The sequence below is a fragment of the Orycteropus afer genome, unplaced genomic scaffold (genome assembly GCF_000298275.1).
Source record: "Orycteropus afer afer isolate SDZICR_OR568_19922 unplaced genomic scaffold, OryAfe1.0 scaffold00021, whole genome shotgun sequence".
NCBI lineage: Eukaryota > Metazoa > Chordata > Mammalia > Tubulidentata > Orycteropodidae > Orycteropus > Orycteropus afer.
In genome coordinates, this window is record NW_006921608.1 from 12,183,950 (window position 1) to 12,192,872 (window position 8,923).

Here is an 8,923-nt window from a genome sequence, read left to right on the forward strand (position 1 = left end):
TTTGCAGGAAATAGCATAAATGAATAATTAATAGCTCAAAGAGGTAAATTAAAAATAAGTAAAAGAAATAATAACAGTCCTTAAGAGCGTAGGTTTGGAAAGGCCTGAGTTCAATTCCTTGCCTGTCACGTCTACACAGTGACACCCCGGGCAAGCTAATCTCTTTGTGCCTCAGTTTGTTAATCTGTAAAATCAACATCATCATTATACCTAATTCACCAAATATGAGTACTGATTGAGGTAATGTGTGTAAACATGATGCTAACCAAGATCAAACCCATTAAGTCAATTCTGACTATAGTGACCCTATAGGACAGAGTAGAACTGCCCCATAGTGTTTACAAGGGTGTAAATCTTTGCAGAAAGAGACCATCTCATCTTTCTCCCATGGAACAGCTGGTGGGTTCCAACCACAGACTTTTTGGATAAGAACCAAATGCATTAACCACTGTACCACCAGAGCTCCTCAAGATGGTGCCTGACAGATAGTAAATACAAAAAAAAAAAAAAAAAAAGGTAACTAATAATAAAAAATATATATTATTAATACATAACCTAAGCAACATCATTCCCAGTGGTATAATTCTCTTCAAAGAGTGATTTGATCATATTCTTTTCTCTTTCCATTGTTGCTAACTCGTTTTCCTATTGCTAGTCACTCTTTCATTATACTGCAAAATGATGACATTAGAGTCATCAATAAACTAAAGTGGTTGCCTTGCTTTACCTATTAAAACAGAAGTAAGGGAGAATGAGGAAAGAAGATTATGAAGTGGGGGGAAAAAAAAGCCCTCAAACCGTGTGCACTGAAAGGCCAAGTTTTGGGGATGAGAGGAAGCTTACAACCCCAGGGTAAAAAAAGACAGGATAGATGCAAACTGAAGTTACACGCCTTGTGGGCCAAAAGATCCAAACCAAAACACCAACAGTTAGTCTTAGTCTTGGGGTTGGGGAAGCTTTTACTGTCTTCTCTTGTTTTATCTGTATTTTCTAAATTTTCTACAATGAATGGCTATTACCTTTTCAAAGCAACAACTCTATTTTAAAATAAAAATAAAGCCAAAGCATTTGTGGTATCTGCAGAATTGCTACCTTTGTTCAGAAAAGCATGAAACCTTATTGTTACCTATAACCAATAAAGACAGCCATCAGATGTAAATAAGCAGAACATAATTTAAATGCCTCAAGCCCATGATAGTCCAGTTTAGGCAGCTATCTTTGTGAATTTACCATGTGACAGTTTTGGAATGGTCTCCTATATCCCTTGACACCAAAATGAAAAGGATGGTGATGTCCCCCAAACTCCCTTATGTCCCTTAATTTTGCTCCTGCTCTGTAATCCGTACATGAATCTTAAACTGACATACTTTCTGCTTTACCATCTCAACTTGAAACTAATGGTATTGTATTCTGGGTCTCCTCAAGCCTGTCAGCCAGTGGGCATAGAAATGGACCCACTAAGAGAGATTTAACAGCTATGACTGGTTCATGTCCCTCCTTGGTCAACCAGGATCTGTCCCACTACACAGAACCTTGAAGGAAGTACGGCGACCCCCAGAAGCATCTGTCTGGCTATAGAGCTTTTGATCTTGTGGTCCTCAATTAATTTAGAACTGTAGTAAACCTTCGGGATTTTAAGGGAATTGTAGGATTTGATGAACAGATATGTGCACTTCTGTAATATCCTTCGTGCTTTTGTCAATGTCATCCTTGTGGGACAAAGAACATGGTTTGGCTTTTTGACTCTGGTTTCTGAAAATAACTCAAGTAATCACGACGCCTTGGCCAAAATAGGCAGGCAAGCAGGGGCTACCCAGGCCCCACACCTGGTGAACTAACTTCAGGAAGGGCAGGAGGCCTGATACAGTCATGCATATTCATTGACTGAGTCAATTATAACGATGCATTAAGGCCCATGTCATTCATATTCGTTGAGGTCCTGATTACTAGGGCACCTGGGAACTTGGAGTGCTTTCTTTGGAGTCCTCCTGGATTGGTGAGAACATCCAGGCACAGGAGAGCGTTCAGCATGTCCCTGGGGACAAAGGAGGCCCTGTAGCAGGACCTCTCCCAAACATTGCCTGATCCATCTCTATGCTTATATCCTTTGTGGTTATAATAAATGAGTAAATGTATAGGTAATGGTTTCCTCTGGTTCTGTGAGTCATTCTAGTGAATTATCTAAACCACGGGGGCCAGTGAGAGGCTAGTGTTTGCCTATTTGGCAGGGCCTGGAACGACAGAGACTTGTGGAGACCCAACTCTGTGTGGTTAGGGTCAGAAAGTGCCACGTGGTGGCTGGTGTCAGGATGATGAAGAGGGGATATGAGTTAGCTTCACATGTCGTAAATTAGCCTTATGTTGGTGTCATTCGTGCAATTCCTTTCCCCTTTCATCTTGAACCTAGGCAGAAGCCCTCCATTAGCTACATCACGCATTCTCTGATTCCTCCAATATCTTCCCAGCTCCTGCTAGGTGGTAGGTACTACCACAGGCTCTTGGCTATAACAAGAAATGGTCCTGCCCTGAGTCACTCAGCATGTCATTAATGTGTAAAAGGTAAATAACCTTTCATTTTATGCTGAAATGTAGGTGGAAAGCCATAACCTGAAGTATAAAGAAGGGAGCTTCAGAGAGTCTCCGAAGAGGTGTGGGGCAGCCCAGAGGAGGCTGATAGAAAGGGCAGTGGTCTGTGACCTTGGGGAATTTTCTTAAACTGGTTGTGCTCCATTTCCCCTAAGGTAAAATTGAGATAACAGTGCCTGCCTCAGAGTCCTTGTGAGGGTTAAATGAGTTAGTGCAATCCATGTAAGGACCTGGTGTGTGCCGGTTAAGGGCTCAGCTGCTAACCAAAAGGCTGAAAAGGAGAAAAACTTGATGCTCTGCTCCTGTAAAGATTAAAACCGAAGTCACTGTCATCAGTTGGTTCTGACTCATAGGGACCCCCAATGGGTTTCTAACGCTGTAAATCTTTATGGAAGCTCACTGCTATGGACCACCTGGTGGGTTTGAACCACTGACCTTTTGGTTAGCAGCCAAATGCTTTAACCACTACACTGCCAGAGCTCCTCCCTGTAAAGATTGCAGCCTAGAAATCCATATGGGGCAGTTCTCCTCTGTCACGTGGAGTCTTCATGACTCAACTTCAAAGCACCTAACAACAACAACAACACAATCCACGTAAAGTAGATAAAGCTTGGCACTGAAAAGACTTTTAAAGGGTTAGCAATTCTTACTATTTTTATCATCAACACGATTATTATGCAGCAAAGGTTATTCTGAATCTCCTACAACCTGGATGAAATATTCCTCAGTAACATTCCTATCACCTTTGAGAGGTAGCAAACTCCTTTCCATTATAGTTTTTGGGTAATAACCTGTGTGGGTTCTTAGAACTCTGATGTTCAAGGTCTGTGTTGGTGTATAATCCTGACTGACATCTATATGGCCTGTAATCATTTAATAGCATGCTTCCTCTTTATATTCTATTTCTCAATGAAAGCTCATTTGGTCTTTCTCCACCTCATTAAAAACATCCATCTTTCCAAGAAAGCTGTGCTGCCTTGGGGACCGTTGCCAAAGTAGGTGCTTTGCTGTCTGCCCCCTCCACCAATCAGACACTCACATCATCATGACAGGTGTCTCCTTGGTCACCTTGGGCCTGCCAGGGTACCTAGAATCAATCAGGCTTAGAAAGGATGTATGACCCAAACTTATAGGAAACCAATGTATATGCCAGACCCTAATTTATTACATTTCCAGGGGGAGAGGCATTTCTCAGTGAAAGGATATTCATGCCTGGGCTCTCCAGGGGACCACTTCTTGCTGCCACCCCAAAAAACTGTTGTCTTCAAGTCAATTTTGACTCATAGCAACCCTAAAAGACAGAGTAGAACTTCCTCACAGGGTTTCCAAGGCTGTAAATCTTTACAGAAGCAGACTGCCTCATCTGTCTCCCACAGAGTGGTTGATGGATTCCAACGGCTGACCTTTCAGTTAGCAGCTGAGTGCTTTAACCACTGTGCCACCAGGGTTCCTGGCAACCTCCCCAGAAACATAAATTATGAATTAGAGGGCTGTTTGGTGAGCATCAAGTCAAAGCAGAGAAAATTGGATGGTCTTGAGTGATATTTCATCTCAGCTGCATAAAACCTTGAACTTTCTCTGCCCTACAACTTCTCTGCCCCATTGAATCCCTATGTCTATGTCTAAATCTCTTCTCCCTGCACAGAACTTGAAGGAGGGGCAGGAGGAGGAGACTTGGCTTGTGAACAACCCTTTCCTAGGCTCTCTGCCAACCAACCATCTTTATTATTACACATCTTTTCTAAGACACAGCACAGTGCAATTGTCTAAGTTACTGATACTTTATTTAATTCTGGAAGAAGCCTTCTGGTCACCTTGGACACACTTAGCAGGTTTTTACCAATCAACTGTCTCATCCCTTCACTCCAGCCTGGGTTATCTGAGCCCTCCAGCTGGGTCTCCATCCACTTTGGATTCCCCTACCACACACCTACTCCTTCCCCAGGTGGTAGCCCCATGGTCCATCCAGTCTTTCAAGACAGAATCCTGAGGCAACCAAGGCTCTCCCATGTCTCTTTTCTTCACATTCCACACTTGACTAATCTGAGTCCTATGTACTTTTCCTCCCCAATATTTTTTATTCTATCCGTATTGATATTGCCAGTAATCCCTGGGTGGTACCCATGGTTAAGTACTTAGCTACTAAATGAAAGATTGGTGGTTCAAACCCACCAGAGGTGTCTCACATGAAAGGCCTGGCAATTTGCTTACAAAAGGTCACAGCCAATAACAACTATGGAGCAGTTCTTCTCTGCACAAATGGGCTCGGCAGGAGCCAGAGTCCACTTGAAGGCAACTGTTTTGTTTTTTGTGTGTGAAGTTTTTGTTGTTGTTGTTGTTGTTTCAGTTTAGTGAATTGCCCTAGTACATGCCTTTTTCTTCTCTTGCATCGCATGGCATTTCCCAGGATACTAGCACCCCACTAGCACTCCTTGAGGAGCACATTACAGGACTTGCGTCCCACAGTCCCTACATCAGGAAGCACTTCCTTGCTGGCCTGGCTGGCTCTGGTTACACTCCGGTCCCTGTTCATGCTCCATACACTCACCCAAGTGATTCATCTGCATCTTACCCTGACCACATCCCCTCTTTGTTTACAACCCTTCAGTAGTTCTTCATCTACAAGGAAAACTCCACACTTCTTGGCCCAGCAGCCATGGTCTTCAAAATCTCTGGTTGCCCGTTCTCCAGCCTCATCCTCCACCTTCCTGGGCCTCACCTATATTTCCCCGAAACAACTCCTTGTTGTTGTTTTTTATCACCCTATACCTTTGCTGTTTTGCCTTCCTGGAATGCTTCCACTGGTTCACTTCTGTTGTTTGCTGCTGATGACTCGGCCCCTAACTCATGACGGCCCCTTGCACAGTGGAACAGAATTGCCTGGTCCTACGCCATCCCCATGATCCATGGCAATCAGACCCTTACAAACCAAAGGGTTTTCACTGGCTGACTTTGGGAAGTAGATCCTCAGGCCTTTCTTCCTAGTCTGTCTTAGTCTGAGAGCTCCGCTAAAATCTTTTCAGTATCACAGCAACACACAAGCCTCTATTGACACACAGCTAGTGGCTGCAGGTGAGATGCATTAGCCAGGAATTGAACTTGTGTTTCTTGCATACAACTCACTGCCATTAAGTCTAGTCAACTCATAGAGACCCCTCCTTAGGTTTCCGAGATGGTATCTCTACAGAAGTGGATTGCCCGATCTTCCTTCTGAGGAGTGGCTGGGGGGTTTGAACTGCCAGCATTCTGGTTAGCAGTCAAATGCCTTAGGCACTATACCACCAGAGCTCTTTGATTGTGGCCATAGGGTCAATGTTTTAGTTTCTTGTGGCTGCTGTAACAAAGTGCCACAAATTATGTGACTTGAACAAACAGAAATGTATTCTCTCATAGTTCTGGAGCCTAGAAGTCTGAAATCAAGGTATCAGCAGGATCATGCTCCCTGTGAAGATTCTGGGGAGAATCTTTCCTGGCCAATTCCAGTTTCTGGGAGCCCCAGGGGTTCCTTGGCTTGTGGAAGGCTAACTCAAATCTCTGCCTACTTCTGTGTCTATGTGTGTCCTTTCCTCCTAAGAGGACACCCTATTTGGATTTAGGGTCCACCATAATCTGGTATGATCTCATCTCAATCCTTAACTGAATCACATCTGCAAAGACCCTGTTCCAAATAAGTTCACATTCTAGGGTTCAGGGTAGAGGCTACTTCTGTCAGTCTCTGGGTTTAGGTATCCCAGACCAGAAAATGACCCAGGAACCATGGGTTGTGCATTTTTGCAGCTCTCCTATGTATCCTGTAATTTTGTATATTCTCTCAAATTCCAAAGAACCCTAAAGCACTCAACACAGCCCAATACAGGTAAAGTCAAGGCAAAGAAGGGCACACAGCCAAGTTTTTCATCTCTGCCATTCTGACTCACCTGTTTTGAAATGCAAGTTGGTAATGCGGCACTGGCTGATAACCAAAACCAAAATCCAACCCCACTGCCAAAAAGTCAATTCCATCTCATAGCAACCCCATGGGGTTTCCAAGGCTGTAAATCTTTATGGAAACAGACTGCCTCATCTTTCTCCCATGGAGCAGCTGGTGAGTTCAAATTGTCAACCTTTTGGTTAGCACCCAAATGCCTTAGCCATAGCACCACCAGAGCTTATTGGCTGATGAAGAAAGATAGGGTAAGACCAAAAATCAGCTGCCGGTGAGTTGGTTCCAACTCATGGTGACCCCTGTGTATCAGAGTGGAAATGTGCCCCATGGGATTTTCAGTGGATAATTTTTCAGAAATAGGTCACCAGGCCTTTGTCCTGAGGTGCCCCTGAGTGGGCTCAAACCTCCAACCTTTCAGTTAGCAGCTAGCTCACTCACCATTTGTATCACCCAGGGAATCCTTAAATAAGATCTAAGGAAGTCCTTAGATCAAGGTTTGATTCCATATCCATCATCTAACAGCTCCTAGCCCCTTGGTGTGCTTGCTTGAAAAGCTACCCACCAATCAGGAAACTCTTCCATGTTTACTCAAGCTCCTTTGTTCATATGGTCCATAGCTTTGATGATCGGAGTGAGGTGCCCAAAGAAAAAGGCTATGAGAAAAGAGGAAGCAAAGGTCACCCACAATTCACATTGGATGGGCCCCTAAGTGTACATGAGAGCACTATCCATTTGAAACCACCCTATTGACTCCCCAGAGGACTCGACTCCACTGCTCATCACAGGGCCCTGGGCATGTGAAGTACTTGGGACAGGTGGAAAGTCCTACAGCAAGACAGGACCATACCTCACTGTTCACATCCCCAAAAGTGTGTGGGCCCCAGATATCAAAGGGCCAAAGAGATTACACATAGTGAATGAGAGGCTATAGGCAAATACTGTTTAAAAGGCAGTTGATATTTGAAAAGCAGTGAATTGTGTACTTGTCCTGCAATACTATTGATCATGCTACAGAAATGACCTCTTCTGTTATCTGTTAACTGGACTATGGATTCTATGAGGTTAGGGACTGTAACTGTTGTGTCCACCAATGTCACTGCACTGCTTGGCTGAATGGTCAGCAGTTTGAACCCACCAGTGGGTCTATGGGAGAAAGATGTGGTAATCTGCTTCCACAAAGATTTACAGCTTTAGAAGAAGCCCTACAAGGCAGTTCTATTCTATCCTATAGGATCTCCATGAGTCAGAATTGATCCGATGGCAATGGTTTGGCGGAAGTAGAGAATCCCTGGGTGGTACAAATTGTTTACTAACCAAAAGGTTCTCATTTAAATTCATCTAGAGGCCCCTCAGAAGAAGGGGCTGGCAAACTACTTCTAAAAAATCATGGGCTCCTCCAAAAAGTCACCGCTGTTGAAAACCCTTTGGATATGTTGTGTGGATTGCGGTCAATGGCATGAAACAGAATGTGTATGAATTGTTGAAAGGAAAACTGATCTGCTCTGTAAACATTCACCCAGTAAATCACAATTAATAGTTAAAAAGGAAAGAAAGAAAATCCTGTGGACCACAGTTCTACTCTGACACACCTGGGGTTGCCATTATTGGAACCGACTTGATGGCAACTGGTTTAGGGTTTTGCTCCCCCCCTCAGGTAGGAACGGAGATCAGAGACTTGCACAGAGTCTGATCCTGTTTGGATTTAGCTTCAGGAATGGCATTAGTGAAAGGAAGGAAGCAGTCCTGTTTGCACATTTCCATGGGGTCAAGCCAGGGCTCAGGCCACATCCAGGTGGAAGAAAGCTCCCAGGAGGCTGGGGCCACTGCTGGGCCTAACCGAGATGTTCTGGTTTGCTGCTTTGATGATTACACAAGATCCTGCTCTGTCTCAGAGGGGACTCAAGGGCAGCCTTGACATTGGCGTAGGGTAGCCCTCCAGATCAGAGATGGCCTGCAAACAAAACAAAACTAAACTCACTGTCGTCAAGTCGTCCCCGACTCATAGCGACCCCTCCTTGGGTTTCTGAGGCAGTATCACTAGGGAGGTAGATTGCCCAACCCTCGGCTGGTGGGTTTGAACTGTCAGCCTTCTGGTTAGCAGTCAAATGCCTTAGGCACTATGTCACCAGAGGCAGATGAAAATCCTAAGGCTCGTCTCCACTGGACTTAAAATCTCTCTGCGGTGAGAACAGTTATTAACATTATTTCACCGGCGAGGAAACTACAGCTTATAGCGTCCACTAACTTTCCCATGGACTTTCAACTAAGCAGAATTTCTGCTGCATTCTCTGAACTACATTACACCCTCTCCCTATCATAAGAGCCCTCAGTTTCAATTCCATTTTTTGTAAAACTGAAACTGCTAAGGGCTCCTAGCTCACGGGCTACTGTGAAAATCCAATGCCATAATGT